At 29.8% G+C, this 27,770-nt stretch overlaps 1 pseudogene; it reads right to left on the bottom strand.

Moving 5' to 3' along the window:
* Nucleotides 1–2,341: 2,341 nt before the first annotated feature.
* On the bottom strand, nucleotides 2,342–25,553 carry LOC149540815 (2-methylene-furan-3-one reductase-like; annotated as a pseudogene).
* Nucleotides 25,554–27,770: the final 2,217 nt, after the last annotated feature.

Below are 27,770 nucleotides of genomic sequence, written 5' to 3'. Positions count from 1 at the left end.
AACCATCTAACTTACATTATTATTTTTAAATCAGATTTAAAAGAAAATAGATAAATCACTATTTTTTTTTTTATAGAACTAAAAATAGATTAGCTTGACATTACAACACAAGTATGATTGATTGAAATCATGCTTTGGTCAACTCAAAGGAGACATGTTAATTATGATATATCTATATTTCATTAATTATAAGATTTAGTTGTATCAAATAAATGGAGTATTACTAGCTATATCAAACAATTAAACTTATTGAGTCTTAAATTTTTTATATGAATTCTTTGTCAAATAGAATACAATAAAATAATCAATTAATAAAAGTACATTGGTCTAGATTTAAAATATTTAATAAATATTTTTGTAACTATCTGAATAAACATTTTAAATATATCTTATTTATTTAATGATATTAAAATATATTTAAAATATAAGCAATTTTAATAAGTAATCTCCCTTAAAAAAAGTCTCTTTTTAAATTGATAATAAGTTCTAAAATTGTTATTTTATCAATATTTATAATTTATAACTTAACATCTCTTTGAACCAAAAACGATTTTAGGACAAGAGATGCAATGCATCAAAGTTCCTACCAATAATTGGAAAAGAAGGAAAGTGGAAATTTATAGATAGAAAGGAAGGATACGAAGAGAGAGCTAAAAGAGAGAATGGTATGTTATTATAAGAACAAGTACAAGTAGAATATAGAGAGAGTTGAAGGGAATTTAAAAAATATTAATAATTATACTATTTTAAGAAACATATAAATACCAATAAAAATATATATATAATATGAATGAACTACTCATTTCTACTAATTCAATTATAGGTTGAAATGTTTAAATTAAAAAAATAAATTGTTGATTACTTAATTCAAACTACCAAAATATCTAGTAAGTTTGAGGGGTAGTATTAGTTTTACAATTTGTAAAATGGTATAAAATAAATTAGAATAAAATTATAAAATAGTAGCTAGTAAAACATAGTGTAAACTTAAATAAATAACATTTTACAATTGTAAAAAATAAACATCAATGTAAAACTAATAATAAATATATGTAAAATAAGAAATAGAAAACACACAACTCTATATTTGAATTTGGTAAGAAAAATAGATTATGATAATTAATATTGATTAGACATTCATTTTTGTCCAAAGAAAGTTGTGTGAGCTGGAAGATAAAATAATTATAAAAATCTAATCAACTTGTCACAAATGTGGAAAAAATAAAATTGTAACTAATGCATTATAGAGTTCTTAAAAAATATTTGCATTTTTGTTGATGAAAAATGATTTTTTCTCCCTACCAAAAATAGTATGGTCTAATAGTATGAATGAAAAATGTGATTTATAAAATAATGGAAAATTAGGAAAAGATATAAACATTTGAAGTTTTTTTTAATCTTTTGAATTCTATGAGTTGATTGGTCAATTGAATTGAATGAAAGCATTAGTATCGTGCGAAAAATGTCATGTATTATTCTTTCATTTCATGCCACACTAGGAGAGAGGACCCAATACTTGAACGCATTCCAATAGTTGTGATAGGAGTTGTGCACTTGATACCTAAACTTATTGACTTAATGTCCAATTTTTTTGACAACATTATACCAATACTTGTGACTTTAAAGTTGTTAGTATGATTCTAGCTACCTAAAATTGAATAAAGTGTACCCTTAGTTATGAAAATTAACTAATGATGTGATGTCACATCAATTGTTCAACTATGTGTACCCTTTATGCACGATCATTGGTCTCACTTTTGTTTAGCTATTTTGGACAACTTGGAAAAAAGCATGCTAATGTGGCATCATAACGAGTGACGTGGACTTGAAACCCAAGTTATAAGTAGATAACTCGCCAAGTAAGCTACTGTAAAAAAGAAGAAGAGTGATTTGAAATTTTAGGTAGAGTTTTGATAAGCATGAAGTTAGGGTGTTCAAGAACTAGGTCCTCTCCCCTAGCCACCTATAATGTTCCACGCATTCACATACCTACTCATAAAAAAATTCAATTGAAGTCCCTCTTTTCAAATGGAAAAATATTGGTTACACTTAATAATAAAATATTATTTTAAAGGTGCATTATTTATTGTAGAGAGGCTAAATACAGAGTAGTTACACACCCAACTATGTTACTATAGATAGGCTAGGCTAAATATATAGCTGTTAGACACCCAACTACGTTATTATTTTTATTTATCTAATATCAATTACAGTGAAATGGAGATACCAAATCAACAACGATACTATATAACTCACCATCCCAAACCATGTATGTTTTAAGTGAGTCTACAGACGACTATTTTCCAAGAATACTCTACACCTTGAAACACATAAATTCTTTTCATTCAATATGGGATATCATGATCTTTCCTCTGGCCCTTCCTTTTTCCTGGTGTTTGAATGCCTCCACAACATCTGAAAAAGTGTAAGGGCTCTTCAGATCGATCACAAGCTTTAGCTTCCCGCTCTCGATGTATTTCCCCAACCTTTCCAAATTGTTGCCTTGGGGTTTAACAACCACAATCACTGCTCTCTGATGCGGAGGAAATGATGCAATGTCCACTATTTTACCCTCCTCCTTTGCAACCACATGAGACTTGAACAATTCTCTTAGAAATTACAAGAAAATTTTAAAAAAATTCAAAACCATTTCTTCAAAATCCTTTCCAATTCATAGGAACGAATAAAAAAATACAAATTGAAACCCTAAACGCTAACCCTACCAATGGTGTCAAAAATGAAATCAAATTTCTCATCCACTTGCTCGTAGCTCTGCTTGGTGTAATCTACCACCAAATCTACACCCAAGCTCTTCACAAACTCTGCTTTTGCTATGCTGCAAGTTGAGACAACTCTAGAAGCTTTGAAAACATTCTTTGCTAGCTGGATCGCCAGGCTACCAATGCCACTTGCGCCTCCCACAATAAACCCACTCCACCCCTTTTGAAATCCAATGGTATCAAATGCCTGCAATGCGGTTAAGAGCGCAAGCAACAAACTGGCAGCTTCTTCAAAAGATAGATTTTTGGGCTTCAATGCCAACAGATGTTCTTCTGCCACCGTGTACTTGGCTAGAGTACCCAACTACTTCATATTTCCTGTCGTGAAATCTTAAATGTCATCGTAAACCTCATCGCCCTTCTTAAACTTGGAGATGCCATCATCCATGTCGAAAACCTCTCCTGCCACATCACACCTTGGTACCATCTGCCAAACATACCCCAAAAAAAAGACATAAAACATTATATTTAGCCAATAGGCTACTTATCTAGGATCCTCTATCGAGAAGTGTCCTGTTCAGGTCAGCGAATGGTTCAATCTATACAAATTTTGGTTGGCAAAATAAATAGAGGCTGTACATTTTTTATCCTATTAGATTTCTACAGCACGACCAGGTTGGTACTGCCCTGCATGTAAAGGAGGGAGCCCACAGAGCTGTTTGATACCACCGTCATGAGCTCCACGATGGTGGACAACATTTAGCAGTCTCAGCAAACTGTTTGACACAGAGCTACTTGTATTGTATTAGATGGTGGTGTCATCATAGACAACACGTCTTAAATGAGGACATATTTTCATGTCTCGCAACAATGTCGGCACCGGCTACGGTGCAACATATTTGCACCATAAAAAACTGTGCCTTTACTGCCCTGCCCGGATACGTCGTCCTCGCTGACACTAGCGGATGTCTTGCACGTTTAATCACAATTATTTTCATTTGATTTTCTGTTAAGTGCAGAGAGGAAGGACAGAACGATCAAATCAGTGTTTAGAAGAACATAACAAAAGAAATGGCAAAATTGTGCAAAGCGTTAGCAGCGGAGTTAGTCCAATGTTATTTGAAAATCTTCATTTAATTTCATTGTTTAGTTGTAGGATTTGTTGAGCATTAATTTTAATTTTGATAAAAGTATATATTTATTACTTATAAAATATAATATATAATATTCAGTGAAGTGAAGTGGAGTGAAAGTTGAGAAATACATTTTTATTTTAATATTTAAAATATTTTCATATTAAAATAGAAATATATTTTTATTTTAATATTAAAAATGTTTTTAATTTAATATTTTTTTATTTTAATATTTAAAGTATATATATATATATATTTTTTTTTTATGTTTAAGGAATTTATTAGTAACTACTATTAAAAAATTAATAATATCCTTTCTAAGAAATTGAAGTTTTATATTATTGTTAATGATTAAATTTATATACTAAAATTTTGAGTTTATCTTTTCTTTGTTACAAAGAAATTTTTAGATAAAACTTTAATTATTATAAAGTGTCAAAAATGATTCAATAGAAAAATAATAAATTTCATACTATTAGATGTTAAAAATATATTGTTAGAAATAACAAACATTCATAATGTAATGAATGATAAAAAGTCATTTATTTGAAATAAAAAATTAAATTATAAATGAATTGGGAAAATTTCATATTGAAGTAAAATTTATATTTAAAAAATTTAGCATAAACAAAAAAATATAAAGTGGATGTAAGTAAATTAATAAGTTTAATTTAGTTACATCCACTTTATCTTTTTTTTTTCCTCTTTATTAAGATTAAATTAATAATTATAAAAGCTTTGTAAGTTGTTTTTTTTTATATATATCATATTTTTTGAAAAATAATTTTTATTAATGGTAAATTTTAAAGCATAAAGAAAAAATAACTTTATACCAAATTACATTTTAGAGCATAAAGAAAATATATAGAGCGGATGTAAGTAAATTAAGTTTAATTTACTTACATCCACTTTAAAAATAATTTACTTGCATCTACTTTATATTTTTTTCTTTATGTATTAAAATATAATTTGTTAAATTAATAAGTGTATTCATAAGTTTAATTTTAATAGTTGTAAGATTAAAAATTATATTTAAGAAATTAAATTTATAAATATAAAAGCATTGCTATTTATTATTATTATTATGTTTTTCAAAAAATAATTTTTATTTATGATAAATTTTAAAGCATAAAGAAAAAATAATTTTATATCAAATTACATTTTAAAGCATAAAGAAAAATATATAAAGTGGATGGTTTAATTTACTTACATCTACTTTAAAATTAATTTACTTATATCCACTTTATATTTTTTGCTTTATGCTTTAAAATATAATTTGGTATAAAATTAATAAGTGTATTCATTCAATGAATAATGACTTAGATTAAATTATAAAATTAATAAGTGTATTCATTCAATGAATAAGTATGTTTAATTTTAATAGTTGTAAGATTAAAAATTATATTGAAGAGATTAAATTAATAATTATAAAAGCATTCTAAGTTTTTTTTTTTAATAACAATATTTTTTTATATATAGTACTTTTTAAACATAAAGAAAAAATAAGTTTATACCAAATTATTGTATTTTAAATCATAAATTAAAAAAGAAGAAATTTATACTGAATTATTATATTTTAAATCAAAATTAGAAAATTTAAAGTGGATGTAAGTAAATGAATACGTTTAATTTACTTACATCCACTTTAAAATTAATTTACTTACATCTACTTTATATTTTTAAAATATAGTTTGGTATAAAATTAATAAGTGTATTCATTTGAGAAATAAATAAGTTTAATTTTAATAGTTATAAGATTAAAAATTATATTGAAGAGATTAAATTAATAATTATAAAAGCATTGGTTTTTAATATATTTTTTAATATGTATTATTTATGGTAAATTTTATATATATAAATTTTACTTCAATATCAAATTTCCACAATTTATTTATAATTCAAATAAAGATTTAGTCAACTTATTAAAATGACTTTTGTCATTAATTATGAATGTAACTCATTTTTAATAATATTTTTTAATATCCATATTATAGTATGTAATTTATTATTTTAACATAGAATCATTTTTAACACTTTATAATAATATTTTTTATTTGAAATTTTCTTTGTGACAAATAAAAGATAAACACAAAACTTCAATATAATTAAGGGGTATTATATTTTTTTTAATAATTGCTATTAATAAATTTTGTAAACCTAAAAGAAATTATACTTTAAATATTAAAATAAAGATTAATTTCTACTTTAATATGAAAATATTTAAAATGTTAAAATAAAAACATTTCTCTCAATTTTCACTTCATATATTTTATAAGGAACAAATATACTTATGTAAAAAACATTAAATTAATGTTCAACAAATCCTACAACTAAACAGTGAAATTAAATGAAGATTTTCAAATAACATTGGACTAACTCCGCTGCTAACGCTTTGCACAATTTTGCCATTTCTTTTGTTATGTTCTTCTAAACACTGATTTGATCGTTCTGTCCTTCCTCTCTGCACTTAACAGAAAATCAAATGAAAATAATTGTGATTAAACGTGCAAGACATCCGCTAGTGTCAGCGAGGACGACGTATCTGGGCAGGGCAGTAAAGGCACAGTTTTTTACGGTGCAAATATGTTGCACCGTAGCCGGTGCCAACAATGTCTTGGAGTAGCCATGTTATTTTTGGGGTTTTGATCTCTCTTTCTACACTATAATCATCAATATCAAGGATTTGGGCATTGACAAATACTAGAAGATATTATGTCATCATAATAAAACTTTTAAGTATATTTTTTGGGAGTGTGATTGGGCCAAAAGGAAAAGATCTGCTATTTTTCAAAATATTTCAATCATTTTTTATCATGACTTACAATGGAAAGAAGTTATTTTGGGCCTGAATCTTCTATGTGACATTTTATTTTATTTGATATATGGAATTAGATGTATGGCTTTGTTTTTTAATCATTACGATTGTCTAGGAGGTGAAATGCTAAGGTTTTACTCCAAATCATATTTTAGACTATTTTTTTGTGCTCTCACATATAGGAAGGTGCCAAAGATAAATTAAAGATCAACAAACACTTGGATAGAATCAATAGGTTAGCTTCTTCAAATCATTTCAAGATAAAGATAACAAAGAATTATGGATGTGTAACTGTAAGCATGAGAATGCAACAATGCTTAAAAGAATCACAACAAAGGTAACACAAAGAAGTTTTGACAACCAGATATTAATATTTTTCAAAATTTCAGTGACAATCTACTTTGTAGAAAGTCAACTACAAACCTACATACAAAGTTTGAAAAATTCAAAGAGAACCAATGACTCTTGCTGCTATGAAATGAGCTAGAATAGAGAGCTATAGTTCATGGTGATAGATCTCTTGGATTATAGTCTCTCTTGAGTCATTCAACCACATCTCTATATCAATTCCACTCTTTAAAGAGACCATTGTCAAGGACATCTTCATTTGTAGTGCATTTAGAATTTGGAGTTTGGACTGATCTTGTTGAAGTATACTGACTGGTTTTCCTTAATGGTGCACAACTTTTTCCATATAGAAATTAATTATGTTTTCCATGTTTTCCAAGCAATCAACATTTTTGAATATGAATTATCTCAATTAACCATATGTCACACTGAGAATATATAGTCTCCATTCATGCTTTATGATTTCTTCTTGGTTGTTGAAACAATTAATTTACCTCACATTTATTGTTTAATTAATATTTTTTCTTTAATATTCTTTGTTATTTCCTACCACTTGGCAACATGATGAAGGCTTTTCTTAGATTGAAATTCTTGTAAGAAATTGAGCTCAAATCAATGATGGAGCAATTACTGTTGATCTTATGAAGGATGCAATGGCTATAGCAAAGGGATTAGGTCTGACCCAACTCTAATGTGAATAAGCCCAGCTATTACAATACCAGTAGTAGTGATTTTTCTCAAAAAAAAGTAGCATGACACACCATTTATGTACATAACACAACCATGTCATTTGCATATGTTTAAGTCGTACTTCTATGTGCAATTCTAGTAATATATCTCAGTTATATTACTTTGTAACGCAATGCAAACCATGATATCATGCCAAAACCTAATGACAATCCCATCTAAAGATGAGATTTGAATATTGAATCACAACATAATCCATACTTCCATTTGATATCCTTAATATGATCTATTGTTGTTTTTCTAGTTTTGGATTCAATGCAAGGGTTATGTTGTAAAGATTGAAAGCAAAAATATTAACATTTGGAATGTGATATGAACGATACTATTATGAAGAATATATACTCATAATGCTCCCATAAGGCATAAGGAACCCACGATTATAAAATTAGTGATTTAAGGTTTACATAATAGACATTTGTTGTTACATATATGTTTTTGAGTAAGATTGCATTTCATCTTTAATTCACATACACTTTTATTCAGAAGTATGAACATAATATATGTAGAATATGTTATCCTCACATACACTCTTATTCAGAAGTATGAACATAATGTATGTAGAATCTGTTATCCTTGAGTTTAAGATTATTTCCTTCTAGTTCCAAAGTAAGCTGGCATCCACTACCTGCAAAGCATCCCAATCAAGAACATGGGTCACAGCCAGAATATACTACTTCAAAATAGAAACATGAAAAATATCATGGATGTGCGATAGGCTAGGTGGCAATGTTAGTTGATAAGAAACAAGACCAATCCTCTCAAGGATATTAGATGGTATGACAAAATATGGTGCCAACTTAGAGCCCTTCCCATCACGGATGGGAATCTTCCTCAGTCGCACTGTCAAAAAAACCCTATCACCAAAAAAACAAGTGATGATTCAACCTATGGGCATCTGCATACTTCTTCTGCCTGTCCAGAGAAGTAACCAAATTCTCTTTAATGCAAACAACTTGCTGATGCATGTCTTGAAGGATCTCTAGTCCCAAAAGAACTCAGTCCTCTAAACAATCGCAACTCAAAGGGGTACGACATGGTCTACCATACAAGGCCTAAAAAGGTGACATGCCGAGAGAACTATGATACTCATTGTTGTATAAAAACTCAACAAGGTATAAATAGTCCTCCCACTTCACCTGCCTATCCATAACATACATGCAAAGCATATCCTCTAGAACCTAATTCACTCTCTTAGTCTAACCATCAGTCTTTGGGTGATAAGCCAAACTAAAATTGAGTTGCGTGCCCAAAGCATGCTAGAGAGACATCCATAGTGCAGAAGTAAACATTGGATCTCTATCTGAAATAATTCAACAAGGAATCCCATGCAAATGAACAATATCCTCCAATAAAACATGCACTACAAAAGAAGCTATGTAGGATGCTCTCATGGGTGAAAAATGTGCTACCTTAGAAAACTTGTCCACTGTCACCATGATACAATCATGCCTCTGTGATGACATAAGAAACCCTATGATAAAATCAATGGATATCATATCCCATTTACACTCAGGAATGGTATGTGGCTGCAAAAGACCTGCCAGATGCTGATGTTCTACCTTCACTCTATAGCACTTAAGACATTTGGCAACAAAATTAGCAACATCACATCTCATCCCTACCCAAAAGTACATTTGTTTAAGATCAACATGCAACTTTTTAACACTGAGATGTGCTAAATATGGTGCACGATGCACTTCCATAAAAACCAAGTTACAAGGATCACTTGATACGGGTACATAGATATGCCCCAAGTGTCACAATAGTCCATCAAACTCAAGCATGTAACCTAAAAATCTTCCCTCAAGGGTTTGTCTAGACTCGATCTCTGTCCTCACCTCCTGATACCAAGTGTCACTAGGAAAAGCCTCCAGGACACGGCCTCACAAATCTACTCCCAATGACAACACTGATACCTCATGCCACCTCCTATTCAAGGCATCCACGATAACATTCTCCTTCCCTTTAATGTAATGAACATCAAAGTCATACTCACACAAGAACTGCATCCAATGATGCTATCGTGTATTCAAGTTTGGCTGAGTAAAGATATACTACACATTCCTATGATTGCTATGCAACTCAAACCTATGTCCCAAAAGAAAATGCCTCCATTGAACAAGAGCATGCACTATGATCGTGAGTACCAAATCATGAATGGGGTAGTTAAGCTCATGGTCCTTAAGTTTCCTAGACTTATATGCAATCACTCGACCATCCTACATCTGTGCAAACCATGAAATCACCTACAGGATTAGGCACTGCAAGGACTGGTGCACTGATTAAACACTCCTTAAGAGCATTAAATGATGCCTTGCACTGGTTTGACCAAGCATACTTCTTCCCTTTCCACCGAAGAGAAGTATTAAGATTAAACCTCAGATAGAAATAACATTTACATCCAAATATAAACGATATCAAAAAAATAATAGATCACACATAAAAGAACACAAGACACCAAGATTTAATGTGGTTCACCCAATTCCTAGGCTACGTCCACCAAATAGAAAGTCTAATATCATTACGATCTAGTGATTACAACTCGATTACAACTTGATTACAATATGTAATCCCTTATAACTCAATATCGCCGCAAGAACCAATTTTTGCATCACACCTTATGAAACAATCCCTAACCTTAAGCCCTTTTATACAAGTATTTTCCCTCTTTAGGGTTAAATAATTTATGGAGTATGTATAGTACTTTCTTGATCAATCATCACAAACTAATGTTCTCCCACTTAGGGACTGATCCACACTAGACAACAATCTCCCACTTGGAGACTGATCCTATAGCAATACCGCTACCACATGGGGCTCCCACTAGATCAAACCACCCTGGACTTTGCTATTCCTTTATTCTTGTTTAGTCTAGAAGACCAACCAAAGCCAAAGAGGAAGTCAACTTCTCCCTTGTTAGTATCTTTCTAAACATATCCATTGGATTGCCATCTATATGTATCTTATCCAGCTTTAACCGTTCATCATCCAAAACTAACCAAATGAAATGGTACTGCAACTAAATGTGTTTTGTCTTTGAATGTAGAGCTGAATTCTTTGCAAGATGAATGGCACTCTAGCTATCTATAAATAAATAATTAACCCTCTAAGGGTGTCCCAATTCTTCCAAGAAGAATTGAAGCCATATCATCTGCTTGGTTGCCTCTATAGCAGCAACATACTCTGCCTCTATAGTGGATAAAGCATTAACCTTCTATAACCTATAAACCTAGCTCACGGTTGCCCCACCAATAGTAAATACATAACCTATAGTATTCTGCCTGGTATCAATATTCCCTACCAAATCTAAGTCAACATATCCCTGTAAATCAGTAGTAAAGCCCCTAAAATGTAAACACTTATTGAATGTTCCTCTCAAATATCTAAGAATCCATTTTACTACATTCCAATGCTCAATTCCTAGATGACTCATATACCTGCTAACGACTCCCACTACATGTGCAATATCTGGCCTTGTACATACCATAGCATACATCAAGCTTCCTATAGCTGAAGCACAGGGTACCTTGGACATCTTATCCTCCTCTTCTTGTGTCTTTGGACACATCTCCTTAGTCAACTTCAAATGACCAGGTAAAGGTGTGTTGACAACTTTAGCATTATCCATGGAGAAATGTTGCAATAGCTTCTCAACATAATCAGCTTGAGATAACGTCAATTTCTTGTTCTTCCTAATTCTAAAAATCTTCATACCAAGGATTTGTTTTGCTTCCACCAAATCCTTCATAGAAAATGCATGTGCTAACTAGTGTTTTAGCCCCTTAATGTGATTTGTGTTGGACCTAGCTACAAGCATATCATCAACATATAAACATAAAATAATGTAGTTGTCATCATCCAACCTCTTAAAATTAACATAATGATATGAATGACACCTACTATATCCATGCTCATGCATAAAACTATCAAATTTTAGATACCATTGCCGAGGTGCTTGCTTCAAGCCATATAAATATTTCTTCAATCTGCGCACTAAGTTCTTCTTATCTTTGACCTCAAATCCCTATGGCTGAGCCATATATATATCTCTTCATCCAAATCACCATGAAGGAAGGTTGTTTTAACATCAAGCTACTCTAAATGAAAATCTTTAGTAGCCACAATACTTAAAACAGTACAGATAGAAGTCATTTTAACAACATGAGAGAATATCTCATCAAAATCAATGCCTTTTTTCTATGCAAATCCTTTTATAACCAACCTGGCTTTAAATCTTTTCTTACCTCCATCCTCTTATTTTAACTTGTAAACCCACTTATTCTGTAAAGCCCTTTTACCTACAGTCAACTTGCATAAATCTCATGTCTTATTTTTCAAAAAAGAGTCCATTTCATCTTTCATTGTAGACTCCCACTGAATCTTAGTATCCACCTGCATAGCTTCATCATAACATTTAGGTTCACCAACATGAGTAAGTAAAATAAAATAAAAGGAAGGAGAAAATCTTTCTGGAGGTCTATTTAGCCTTGTTGACTGTCTAACATTCACAGGGTTGTGTGGTATTTGTTGTTGCACTTGTTGTACATCATGAGGAATTACTAGAACATCATCTTTTGGAGTATCAAGCAACTTTGTTTTCTAGTTAGATAAACTTTAATTATTTTAATCAATTATAATTATGAAGTTCTTAATAATTTAAGTTTCTTTTCATTGTCATGTCTAATAAATTAAGGTTTCTACTAGTTGTTGGTCTTCAAATATTTTCTTTAATCAAAAAATTATGGACTTAACCTATAAATGCCACAAATGTTGACTTTGGTTCTTATAAGGAATTCAATTGCTCACTCAAAAACCACCCGAGATTGGCAACCCAAAATTATCACTCTTCTAAAGTGAGCTTAGCTAAGAGCCAACCTTTTTATAGGTTACACACACATTGTTAATGTGACCTTGTTAGAGAAAATTATCTAGACCTTATCACTCCTTGATCCTATCTAAAGAGTGGCCTTATCTAAAGGACTTACAAACACCAATAATCAATGTTAGAGTGTAGGATTTCATACACTTGTTAGGTCAACTTGGTCTATAATATTTTTTTGCTAAAATGATTGGAAAGTAATAGTGTAAAAATGATCATTTCAAGTATAGCAACTACCTTTTCTTGCTCAGATGTCTGTTATATTCTTGTGTTTGTCTCATCTCTGTTCTCTGTTATCTTGAATAGCTGATTCACTCATTCTTACTTCCAAATTTGCTCGGCTATGTTGGCTCAACTCTCTTCTTTTCCCTTTCTCCAATAGTTCATACTTTTAATCAATTCAGTAGCATAACAAACCAATAATCAAATCAATATCGAACCAACATAATTAACAACCTAAAACTATCTTGATCTCCTTCTTAAATAGTCATCTCTAAGCTTATGGATTCTTCCATCTAATATCATTTAATTACAATTGTCAATCTTATATTCAATGTACTTTATAACCACATAGAAAATGGAACTTTACATAGAACTTTGTACTCATCCTTATCCTTCTTCAATCTCTATCATCATATTTTTATTTAATTTTCCTAGCCATTGATTTTGCAACAAACTTTGAATATAACCTTTGAACATCTCAAACTTTCCATATTTCCATCAAAAGTTGGCCTTTGATTCCAATTCTTCAAACTTGTTCTTCCATATGTTACTTAGTAAACATAACACTCACTCAAGTAATATAGTACTTAATTAATACTAGACTCCCTATGGCAATATTGATTTTTCTCTTTACTTTGTCAATCATTCATGCAACACTATAGTCACTTGGTGAATAAAGTCTCCCTTCATTAACCTTGTCATTCAGTTAACCTTGTGTTCTTCAATACTTCTTAATATGTCATGATTGTAAAAAAAATAAAGCCAACATTATATTATCACTGTCCAAATCATAAAAGTACCCATTAAATACCATACTTATCAATACTATTTTCAACATAATTTCTTCAAATTCTCTTCATCAATCTAATGATATGGTACTCTACTAAATTAGGATAATGTCTAGCCATCTAAGACTTGATATCAACAAAAGCACAACAACTAATATGACTCTTTTACATACATTAATAACATTACCAAATACATTATCAGTTGGGGCAAGTAGGAGTAACTTTAAGAAACCCCCTCCTCAGAACATTTATAAAGTTGTGGTGAATCCAACACTATTTTCAACAGAAAAATAATAATTTGAATTTGTGATTTTTTTTCAATGTAGGAAAAAATTTAATTTAATTGGCAATTTTATTGCAACCATAGTAAAATTTTCCTAAATTTGAGGTGGTTAATGTATTAATTTGGGGGAAATTATATAAGCTATGAGACAATTTTCTCCCTTTGAATGGAAAACATATATAATGTATGATATATGAGGTGATTTTTTTTCCTTTTGATGGAAAAAATATATAATCCATTGGTGAATGTCATTCCTATAAATGAAAAATAAAGGAACTCTATTAATGAATAACTACTTTATAATATGTGTTATGTTTCATGTGAGTGAATGCCAAATGGAAATTAATCAAAGATATCATAGTGGATAATGTTATTTATTAGTGAATTGTGCACCTAACATCCTTCTACCATCTGATGATTATATATCAACACTTGATTTATTTTGGGTTGAATATCTTAGATGGAACCTTTATCTTCTTCAAGTCTCTAGAATGGTGAAATGTCTCCCTCCACCTAGTTCCACTAATAGTGGAGACTCCCCACACTCATTAATTCTTTTTTGGTATTGAATAAATTACAATCATACATTTATGGGAAATATTTCCAAATATTTTCATTTAATTCAATCAAACTAGAAGGACAAAGGTTTAGGGAAGATTCAAGCAATTTCCATGGTAACTGAGCTTATTTATATGCAATTGAGCTTCTTTCTTCATCATTTCTCATTTCATCTTTGGCAATCACTAGTCTCATCGAAGTTACTAGTATGACATGTAAGTTTTGTTCAGGCCATTACTATAATTTTATAGAAAATTAGTGAGGCCTAGGTTATTACTCTCTACTTCATTTTTTCTCCTATTTAGTAAATTAAGATGGACACTTTAATTTGTTTGACATGTGAATTGGAAGAGCTTAAGAAGGCCTTTTAGGCCCCTTCCCCAATGAAAACCTCTATTCAATTTGAGATGAGGTAGGGTCATTCATTATTAAGGTTGTTAGAATAGTGTTAGGTTGTGAGATTTTGGTGAGTGATGATAGGCACCATGTGAATGTAGATACAACATCCCATTTTCTAGCCTTTCTCCTTGACCTTGAAGGATAAAAGATTGATATATTGATGTTGCTAAGGAAGGCCTTCAAATCAGAGTACCCAAGAAATAATGTTCAGGTTTTCATCTTTGTAGAAATAGGGGTAGGGATCCCTTGGACAAGTCAAATCCCCAAGATTCTACAACTTGGATAGAATGTGGCCATGCAACCATTTTTATTGGACCTGAATGTTGGGTAGTCGAAGCACCGTAGGAAATGGTTGTGGATTGCCAAAGATTTTCTTTGGAAATGGTTTTTTTTGGACAAAGTGGAGGAGGGAATATAAAAATTTATTCATGAATTCTTAGACTTAATCATGTCTTGATAATTCCACTTAGATTCAATTTAGTGGGAAATGTGAATCAAGGAAAATAAACCTAAGTTCATCACATAGCCTCACACCTCAAGATGACAAGTTCAAGGAAAAGGATTCTTTCCAACCAATGCTCAAAGGTGTTAACATTTATTAGGTTAAGGAAATCCAAATGGTAATGGAACATTAAATCAAACTAATAATTAGAGAATACGAAGACAAGTAAAAAAAATGCACTTTGCTCTTGAGATCCTAATTAATTAATTTTAGATCTATGCAAAATAAACAATGTAAAGTGAAATGCATAAAGTGTTGAATTGAAAAATATGGGTAAAGAACTTATTTTAATAGAGGATCACATATTTGAACCTAAATATATGCTTTTTGTGCTATCCCTTCGGGTCAACCATGTCCTCAGACATCTTGTTTCATTATCACCTTTTTATAATAATTGACCCATGTTGGTATTCATCTTGGTAAAAAAGACGAGACTACTTTCAACTTTGGCCTGAGTGAACTTTAAAAAAAGGAATCCTTAAATAATATAAACTAAATTGATATTCCCAATTCACACCCACCAATGAATTAACTAAAAACAATTCATTTTCCACAAAACAAACACTGAAGTGTTGTCTACATAAATAGTATAAATGTTGTGTGTGTGTGTACATATACATATACATAGATGTATATACATACACATATACATATATGTATATGTATGTATATGCATATGCATATGCATATGTATGTGTATGTATATGTATATGTATATGTATATGTGTGTGTATATATATACATATATACATATATATATACATATATACATATATATATACACATATATACATATGTATATATATACACATACATATATACATATGTATATATATACACATACATATATACATATGTATATATATACACATACATATATACATATGTATATATATACACATACATATATACATATGTATATATATATACACATACATATATACATATGTATATATATATATATACATACATATATACATATGTATATATATATATATATATATATATATATATATATATATATATATATATACACACACACATATACATATATACACATATACATATATATACACACATATATATATATACACACATATGTATATATATACATATGTATATATATACATATGTATATATATACATATGTATATATGTATATGTATATATATATGTATATATGTATATGTATATATATATATATATGTATATATGTACGTGTGTGTGTGTGTGTGTGCATGCATGCATGTATGTATCTATTCATACATAGATACATGTATGTATTTATGTGTATATATATGTATACATGTATGTATATATTTGTGCATGTGTATGTAAAATAAAGTGCTAAAAGTACTATTAATGAGTATGTAGCTCACAATATATTCTTTTTATTCCAAAAAAATGGTAGTTTCTCTTAAGATTTCACCAAGGCCAAACTCTATGTCATTGGTCACCATTTTGTATGTCACACACATGCATGTAGTTTGGAAAAAGGGTTCCCTATTTTATACTTGATGTATAATTGGTACCACATTATTCCAATTTATCAAATTCTATTATGATAAGAAAATTTTATTAAATGTGGCACCAATTAGCATGGTATGGACCTATTATCAACCATCTTTGATCTTTTCTATTTACTATATACCCAAAATACTTTATGGATTGCCTCATTGGTAATCAATGATGAAAATCAATACTTAATCGATTTCCAATGATTGAAAAATTTAGGAAGTCTTCTCAAATGTCTAGTTCCAACTAAGCAACTGTAGCATGGTAAACTATAAGTTCTTCATTTTTTTGATTTCTTATAAGTTTTCTTTCTTAAAAAAAATCATTGTGATCATCTTTATCAATTTTTCCATGAATGTATTAAAAAAATGGGTTCCTATATAAATTAAAAAAAATACACTAGTAGGAATGTTCTAAAATGTGCTTTGAGGTCATTTTCCACAACCTCACACGCATATTTTTTGTATACTAGTCACTCAATGTCCTTGGTTTTAATGAACTATGCAATACATGATCTACTCTCTCTCTCTCTCTCTCTGGTCACCTTAATATGTATTATTCATGAGAAGAATTATAAATTTGTATTATATGTTTCATTAGATCCCTAACCTCCTTTTTATAGTAATTCAAACCCTTGATTTTAATGTCATTGTTATTCACATGTTTGACTATTGATCATGAGCTTATCTTATTTGTTGTGTATATTTTATAGTAGATTTATAATACCCAATAGTCATTGTCTTCTAGTTCCTTTTTTATGTGGTACACCTAATAATATTTTAACAATGTTCTATAAACATATAGCTAAAGAATTTCATTATTTAGAAAATGAGTTACACTCAATTTTCACTTATCTTATTTCTTAAATTTACTATCGTCTAATAGTCTTACTTCCATTAGTTAGAATTATTTACTTTTCATGTATGAGTCATGCATGTTTCTTGTTACACTTTTCTTATATTTGGTTGTAGACTACACATAATCAATTCTAATTTTAATTTTCCAACTCATACTATTCTTAAGAGAATATTCCTTATTTGTCTTATTATTATTATTCTCAAGGCTATGATCACTTTCTAGGTAGGCAAGTTGTCTTAACTAGTCTTTCAACAACATGTGATACTTAGAGTCAAGGTTTCATTTCTAGCTTCTAACTACACATTTTATTTCTCTTAAATATTGAAGCAAGGGAAAACTAACATGTAATATTACACTTCATATCATAGTTTAGTCTCTTATCTTACAATATGATTATTTGAGCCATGGTATCTAATTATGTTATTATAATATTATTTCTAATCTGTAATATATATATATATATATATAGTGTTGAAACAATGCAAATAATTATAAAATTAAAATAAAAGTACATAGTAGCCCAAGCTATATGCATTTACAAATTCACTATTACCAAATTTCATTTGGGAAGCCATGACCGAAGTACACAAGACAACATATCATAATAGCTCAAAAAGAACTCACAAAACTTAGTCATAATATGAATTTTAGCATTTTTTGAAGTTTTTTTGAAAGTATAGTATCATGACCATGAAGTTGAAGAAGCTAACCCTTGATTCTATCCAAGTTTTTGCTGATCTTTAATTTATCTTTGGCACCTTCCTATATGTGAGAGCACAAAAAAATAGTCTAAAATATGATTTAGAGTAAAACCTTAGCATTTCACCTCCTAGATGACTGTCATGATTAAAAAACAAAGCCATACATCTAATTCCATATATAAAATAAAATAAAATGTCACATAGAATCAACAAAAGTGTTCATATGAAGATTTAGGCCCAAAATAACTTCTTTCCATTGTAAGTCATGATAAAAAATGACCGAAATATTTTGAAAAATAGTAGATCTTTTCCTTTTGGTCCAATCACACTCCCAAAAAATATGCTTAAAAGTTTCATTATGATGACATAATATCTTCTTGCGATATTTACCTACATCTAATAACAACTATATTGCAAGACTATAAAACCTAAGTCAAAGAATGCAATTACTACCCCAAATCTAAAATCAAATGCTATTTAATTTTTCAAAATTTGATTTCATGTTAGATTTAATAAAGAGCTTTTTATTAGAAACACCAAGATACAAATATGATTCAAATTTAGATGAAATGATAATCTAGTTTCAACATTCAAAGTTTACATAGTAAAATAAACAAACCATAATGTATACTTCAAGCCATAAATAAAATCCACTATGACAAGCATTCTAGGGTAATGGTGAACAATAAGACTAACTCAACATTTGGGAGCAAAGGTGCCAAGTAAATTCATCTCCATGAAATAAAGGTGGGACACAACTACAAATTATTGGAGGGATGAATTAGTAGAGGGAGCAAAAGAACATATCAGTCAAGGAACTGAAATGCACTCTTATTTCCTAATTTATCTATGTAAATAAAATATATGAATTGGATAAATATAATATACTTATTGTAATTATATAATTATGCTAATAAGAAAGTTCAAAACAATCTTTCACAACAAAAATAAAATAAGCACTACATTCGAAGAAGCTTCACATCCAGATCTTGCTAATTTGGAAATCCCAAAGTCATTCCTGGGCTATAAACTACATTTATTTTCCCACGCAATACATTATAGTTGGATATCTGTAGTTGAAGAATGACCAAGAGTATGAAAGCATTCCACACGTTTTTCATCACTCACTATTTCGTTTGCTTTTGTTTCCGATAATATATAGAGTCAGTTTTGTTTTGCATGAGTAAAGGATATTGAAAATGTGGCCTCTCTCATAGGAAGATTCTACAAGACTTACAACTACTTTATTGTAATTATTTTCACGTAAATATGATTAATAAATAAAATAAAACAAAATACAAAACCTGTAATTTGTTTGGTTCTCCTTCATTAAAATTACAATATATTAATTAATAAATGCATAAGAATGATTTAGTGCTAGAATACCAACCAAAGTAGGACACAAAAAATGTTTGTTTTTATGAAATATTTACTTTTTATGAAATACTTATCAGAAAATAACTATTATAGTTGAATTAAAAAGTAAAATTATTTGATTTAAATTATCTTTGACTTTTCATATAAGAAATGCAAATTGATCAAGAAGTGACAAACTATTATTAACATTGTAAATACTTTAATCTCCAATAATCTAAAACTAATGGGAGGAAAATTATTTGATTTAAATTATCAATGATTTTTCAAATAAGGATTATAATCATTAGTGCATCAACAAAAGATAATGGTAAAGGAGAGATAAAGTTTTAATAATAAAATTAGTTCTTTATTTCTCAATAATCAAATTATATTCTTGAGAAGTATGGTAGGAAAAATGATGTTAGAGTTGAATGATGTAAGCCTAAAAAGAATTCAATTTAAGTGGATAATTAATTAGGTTTAGAACTTTGTCAACTTATAGTTATAATTAGGATTGCAACTAGATTAGCTTGGAGTACGATTCAATAAGAGTATGGAATATATGTCTATATTTCAATAGGGACTAGAGTTCTATCTTAGTTATCTAAAAGAGAGGCTTGAGTTATGATTCAATAATGATCAAAGTTTAAATATAAATTACACTTGCACAATGATATCTCATAATATCCAGAATCAAAGAAGCGTATAGAGATATACAAATAAAATAAATTGTATTTAATTAGATAACTATTACATTTAAAATTAGGTTCAATTATAGTTACCATTAGGATTACATTTTAAGGTTTAAAGTTAGGTTTCAACAAGATTAGCAAGATTAGCATCATAGTTTTATTTGGAAAAGGATTTAACATTTATAAGGAATATGGATATAATTAAAAAAGAGTTAGAGTTCCATTAAAGAAGGGTTAAAGTTATATTATATCTAGATATTAAAAATTTATAAGCTATTATTAAATTATGATAAGATTTTACATCAACCAATAATTCTAAACATCAAATAAGGTTACATAATAAATACTTGAGTCTCTCCACTTCTATAATTTGGCAATTCTATGCTCTTTACATTTGAGTCTCTTTTCTTCTACAATTTGGCCATTCTCTCTAGTTTCCTACACACAAATCTTCTCTAGTTTTTTCATATTTGACCATCTTCTTGCCTCACCTCTGCTCAAGTTCTTGAAGCTCACATTGAAACTATATATATATGTGGATTTTATTTCATCTTTGATTTCCTTACTCTATAGTTTTGAAGTTTGGAGAAAACCATAGACTGATATCATAAGTTCACCATTTTTAGATCACTTTATGTTTGGATACTATAAAATATACCACTCCTCTAGTTCATTCCCCTTGAAATTTTGTAGTCATTAAATTATCTAGGGTCCAAGGTTCATTAGTTTTGTTTATTTATTCCTTGAAACTCTAGGCCACACTTGTCACAACATCAAGAAGGTACATAGAAGAATGCCCCATGCTTGTAATGAGATGTAATTTCTAGTTCAAAAACTTTATTTTTATTAGTAACAAAATTGTGATCTTGTAAGGTGCATTGTGTGTGTGTGTGTGTATAAAATTGATCTAAGTTGTTTTCTTTGATGTTCATGAAGATATATAAAAAAACATTGAGTAGCCATTCTAAAAAATCATTTCAATTTCTTCTAGACACCACCATTATATCTTAGGCTAACTACTGACTTGCACAAAATACTCATCTCCTTGTTGTGTAAATAGAATCATTAACCAAGAAAATCCCTCAACATGTTATGCCAAGAGAAAATAAGTGTGTTTGAGAGATGGATTTTGTATAGCCTAATGACCACACCATATAAAAAAATAACTTTATTTTTCCATGATGTATACCACCAACATTTTTATGAAAACTATTAAATTACTTTGGAATCATTAGTGTTTAAATTTCATGGATTGATTGTCTCTTAGTGCATAAATATATAGTTTTTCCCATTCATGTTGCCTTTCATTAGTTATCTATGAGTTTATCAACATATTTGGTTCTATATGTTTGGAAAATTTGAGTTATAAGGATATGCTCTTCATTAGTACATTAGACACTATGTTATATAATATTTCTAAAGGTAATTTGAATTATATGTTCGCTAACTAGTAATTTTTTTTGCACTTGCACCTATCATAAAAACATATATTCATACTTCTATTGTCATTCCACTAAGGAAGAAAAGTGAACAAGAAAAATGCTCTTCCCACACTCACATATAAGAAAAGAAAATTAAAGTACAAATAAATGAAATTATCAAGTCAATTTTTTTTAAATTACCAATATTTTTTTTAATTAACTATAAGACAACATATAGTACAAAGGTATATTTTATGTACATGTCTTCTCTTGATGTGGATAGAGTGTAGTATTTTACTCTTATGGAGCTCTTTATAAGGTGAGATGGGCACTGGGACATCTTGTTGGACAAGGATTTAACCACAGCTACATCTGCCATTGAAGCTACTAGGTCTCTGTCAATTTCTTGGGGATGTTGTTTCTAGGTGAAGGCAAGCTGAACTTGCTAAGATTTTGGATGCATTTATGGAGAGTATTGTAGATGAACACTTTGAAAAGGAGAAGAAGTGAATTGATTTGGAGTGCGGCAGTTTTGTTGATGCATTGATTTCTTTGTCTAAAGATGAATCCATGGAGATCAAATCACATGAGACCACATCAAGAATATTATTTTTGTATGTATACAAATCTAACCACGTGAATTCCTCCTTTTTTAAGGCTATTAGTTTGTTTTTTGGATAACACGTTATATTAAGATAGTTCCTAGAAGTCTTGTATTGTGATTCTTGGTACTTGTCTTCTATATTGGAAACATGTCTGAAGATGTATCTAGGTTTTAGGATATTTCTCTGGTGAAATTAGACTATTTTTTGTATGTATGGTGCAAGTTGGCAAGCTGGCCATGCCTTGTGCTTAAAAAGTGAATTCACTATTTATTCCTAAGTTTGTTATGCAAATGTGTAACATCATACTATCTATGAATTCCTAATATAGGTTGGGATTAATTGAGAACCCTACAAACAAATAACACTGACACACCATATATTTTTCTCTTCAACTATTACTTTCTTAGTTGAAAAACCATTCAAAATTTTAACAATAGAAGAAATAGGAGCTTTTTAAGATGAATTTTGTTGTACTTTTAAAAATTGTAACAACATTAATTAAATGTAGATAATATAAACATATTACTTTTGATTGATAACAATATCGATATTTGTGCTTGTCTATCAGTCGATAATATTTTTTTAATATTGTTAATTTTATTTTGTATGTATATGATAATTTAAGAAATTATCAAAAATCTATTTTTCATGAGAATGAGTGGAACACTTAACATCTTCATAAAGGTTAAGTACCAAATCTCTGACATCACCTAATGTTAATAAGACCTCGGCTTAAATATCATAGCAACAAGATTTGCAAAACTTTCAACCATAATTACACCTTATGAACTCTTTCATATCTCTTACTATTTTGATAAAATTACCTCTCATAAATATATACTTATATACTTCAGACATTGCTATGTAGAATTCCATGCCATTAGTGTTAAGACTGAATGGAATACATGTGTCTCAATATTTTTAACAACTAATAAGAACTATTCACATTGTAGATTCTCAAGAGAGTAAAATATGTAGACATCTAGAACATAAATTGATTTCTTTTAGCAAATGCGAAGGGATAATTTAACAATTTTTATAAAAAAATTCTATCATAGATTTGTGCTCATCTTTAATGCTTAATGACTCTAAATAGTGAGATATAGAGAGGAGAACTAGCAGTACATTTAAGATCTAAAATAAAATATCGTGGACATGGTAATGTGAGTGGATATATAGGTTCTTGGTATCTATCAATTCATTATTTGTTTATATGAAGCTTTCCGTACTAATTCTATCACAATACTTTGGAAAGTAGTCAACCCTATCCTAAGATTAAAATAAGTTATTAGAGTTGTGTGAAACTAATTTAATGCCTTTTAAGTGAAACCGGTAAAATCCATTAATGGACCCAACAATGCTCACAAGAACTTGGGTTAGGTTAAATTCATTACAACTAAAATCAGCAAATTTCATTTATTTATCGCCTCCTTAAAAATTGTAAGAAAATTTCATTTATTTCTCTCTTTCTTAAAAAACATAACCCACCTTGAGCCTTTTCGAGATATATTGGCTACAGGGATAGATACCTTGGTAGGGGTATTGGATTAGGCAATCTCTTAGTTACTTAGAAATCCCATTGCAATGAAGAAAACCAAAGAGCTTGATTATGTGATAGGAGTGGATCGTATGGTAGAAGAACTTGATTTTCCCAAAATCTACTATCTGTAATCGGTAGTGAAAGAAACACTATGACTATATCCACCTGATCCTCTACTTCTTCCACACGAATCTATTGAACATGCCACAATTGAGGGGTATCAGATACTGAAGAAAACTCAACTTCTTATGAATGTTTGGGCCATTGCAAGAGATCCAACTAATTGGGAAGAAGCCAACAAATTCAAACTAGAAAGATTTTTGGGAAGCCAAATTGATGTGAAAGGTTACCATTTGTGAGACAAGTGAGAAACTTTTCCCAACCACCCTTCACTTTTTGATTAACCACCGGTGAGTGGGAAATCTTCTATGGTGTAGAAGCGTCTCTAGCTATAGGAAATCTTCATAATATTTGAATGCCATCAATTTATATGTAGTATCTATGTGTATTCTTCACTATGTATTTAGCCCAAAAGTCAATACTTCAATTTTCCCAAAAGCTTTCATGTGTATGTCTCTGTTGTTGCAATATCATCCCTCTTTATAACTTATAAAATCTCGTTGTGCTATAGAGTCATTGTTCCACACCAAGCCATCATAGTGCGCTTTAAAAACTTGATATATATCATGACATGGATCTATGTTCCTTGTTAATTAATTTTGACTAGATAATTAGTAGGCTTGAATGAAATCTCAATATATTTTAGAAGAGGATGATCGATGGTCCTTTTCAAATCTATCTATTTAGTTTGTTGTTTGCACAATATTACATATTTATCAAAGTTGCATCGTTAGAATGATCTATGCTCATAATCTGATTTTCTTTATCATGATTTTGCTCGCGAAAAACTTGAACAAGCCCACTCTAGATAAAACCTAGAATTCAGTTTAGAAGATGCAATTTATTTTGCCTATAATATTGATATAATTATTTCATGAAGTACTATCATCATTTTTCAGTGACTATTGATCATTGAATTGTTTGTCGAAGCCAAAAAAAATAGTGGCTTAAAGGAGTAGCATTTACAATATTATAGAGGAATTGTCCCTCCAAGGAAAAGAATGATGTTCTACATTTTGCGAATGATTCGTTGAGAATAATCTCTGGCCAAACAATAGGCATAATCTTGGACCTGCAGGTACAAGTGCTAGTTTATGTGCTTCTAAATTAAAGAACTGCAACAACAAAGACAAACCCTAATAAAAAATTAATTTTGATTGAAGCATACAGGAAAGGGGGCATCGATGTTGCATAGGATGCCATATCAACGCAACTTGAAATCCACGGGATTGAGAGTAGCTGCATGAACTTTAATCAAGATTTGGCTTGGACCAAAGCTTGGAGCTTCAATTTTCCCAAATTGAAGGACATCTACAGATCCATATTTGTTGTAAAACAATGCCTTCGCCATTTTTAGGTATAGGAAGTCATTAATCTCTTTGCGTACTCAACACAATTTTAAGACTAGATGGAAAGAAGGAACAAGGTGGGCCTTTATATAATTATCCTCCCTTATCTTTCTCTCTGGCCCTCAACATAAGCTCTGATGATATTGCAATGCAACAAATGATGGAGAAACTAAGGGCCTGTTTGGCTATGGGAATAGGAATAGGGGAATAGGAATAACTATTATGGAATACTTATTCTGGAATAGAAAATGGGGCTACGTATTCCTGTTCTCTATTTGGTTCAACCAATATTTGATGGGGGATTCACAGAACCCAAAATTTATGTTTTCTAAAATAAATAAAAGTGGAATAGGAATATGTATTCCAATAACACCAATTTGAGTGGAATTACAAAAATTCATTATTGGGCCAAAATTGGAATACATATTCCTATTTTACTTCGTATTCCAATTTTGATTTGGTGCATCCAAATGAAGAATTCAAAATTTTAAGAATCTACATATGCCTATTCCCATTGCCAAATGGGCCCTAATCTATTAAAAAAGAGGAAACACAATCTAGAAAGTTCAATTGTGGTATTAGATTAGTGGGACCTTTGTACTGTCTAACTTCAAGTCATCTGCAACGATTCTAGGGGCACTTAATATGAAATGGCTATTTCGCTGACTTAATTGCAATTTATTAATTATTTATAAATTATAAACCAGCTGTTTTATAATTTTAATTTAATTTTTGATAGTAGGATAATGTCTATTCCGTTAGCATGGAGAACAAGGGGATCCATTTTGAGGGTTAAAAATTTTTGGAATAAAAATGGATGTAATATAATAAACTAGTAATCACATCTTAGTGTGTAATCAGTATGTCATAAATGTATGAAAGGTCATTTAAGTATTTTTCTTTTTGTTGGAGGCTCCCTCTCATATTCTATGGGTCTCTTTATTTTTAAACTAATCTATCTCACTATCTATATCTCTTTCTATCACATCCTTTCTATATGTTTTTATATATCTCCCTATATCTATTTCTATGTTTACTTTTCTTACTTTATCTATCTATCTATCATTTTTTTTCTCATCCTCTCTCTATATATTGATCTTTATCTATATCTTCTTGTCTATCCTCCATATCTAGAAAAATCTCCCTTTCTATCCATCCATCACTTTCCACCACCCCCCTTTCATATACCTTTAAATCTTTACATCTATATTTTTCTTCCACTATATCTCCCTATATATGTATATCTATTTTGTTATCTCTCCATATCTTTCTATCCCTAATACATCTCCCCCATTTGGATGGGAATATATTTTTATCAAGTTCTCTTCATATAAATCTCTATCCCTATACCTTTTTCCCTCCCTGATCTATCTCTCATATTTTTCTATCCTAATCCTTATCTCTCCCATTTCATATATATTTGCATAAATGTACTTATCTATGTATAATGTCTCTCTATCAATCTATTTTTTACTCCTCCTCCTCTCCCTATATATCTCCTCATATTTTTACCTCTCTATTAATCCATCTTACCATCTATATATTTCTATTGATCCCTCTTCCTTCTTTTCTTTTGATCTCTATCTTCCTAGCTCTCTTTATCTTTGTCTCATCTTGTACCTCTAAACACACATCCCTCTCTCCATTCATCCATACATCCCTCTCTTTATTTCCCCATATCTAGATATACTTACTTTGTATCTCCACCTTTATCTTTCTATCCCTTAACCTATTAAATGTAACAAAAAAATTGATTGATAATTAAACCCAACTACTCTACTACTAAACTTTATAACAATTCCAAAATGATCACCTTAGTAAAGAACAAATATCAACATATCACAAGAAGAGTTGGCATATCTATTTATCACAATATATTTTTCACTAATCATTCTCATTTTGAAAGAATTTTAATACTTTATATAACAAGAAAAATTGATCACCTAGCTCAAGAATAAAAATCAACAATGAGACCTCATTTATGTTAACAATAAAATTTCAAAGAAAAGTCTCCTCTGAATAACCAAAAATGTACTTTGTATTGATAGAGGTGTGATTATACCATTTGATTTGCACATATGGGCTACTCATTCAAGCACTAATAGGACTTCAATTTTCTCTAGAAAATAGTAATGTGGATATTATTTCTAATTGCCTACATTGAAGATTTGAATTGATCTACTCCCCACATTGATTAACCCTTGCATTGTCTAGTGAAG

This window comes from Cupressus sempervirens, chromosome 9 (assembly GCF_028749045.1).
Source record: "Cupressus sempervirens isolate cs-2001-9-10 chromosome 9, ASM2874904v1, whole genome shotgun sequence".
Taxonomy (NCBI): Eukaryota; Viridiplantae; Streptophyta; class Pinopsida; order Cupressales; family Cupressaceae; genus Cupressus; species Cupressus sempervirens.
Note: the sequence above shows the minus strand (reverse complement) of the source record. Positions and strands in the feature narration are given on the sequence as shown.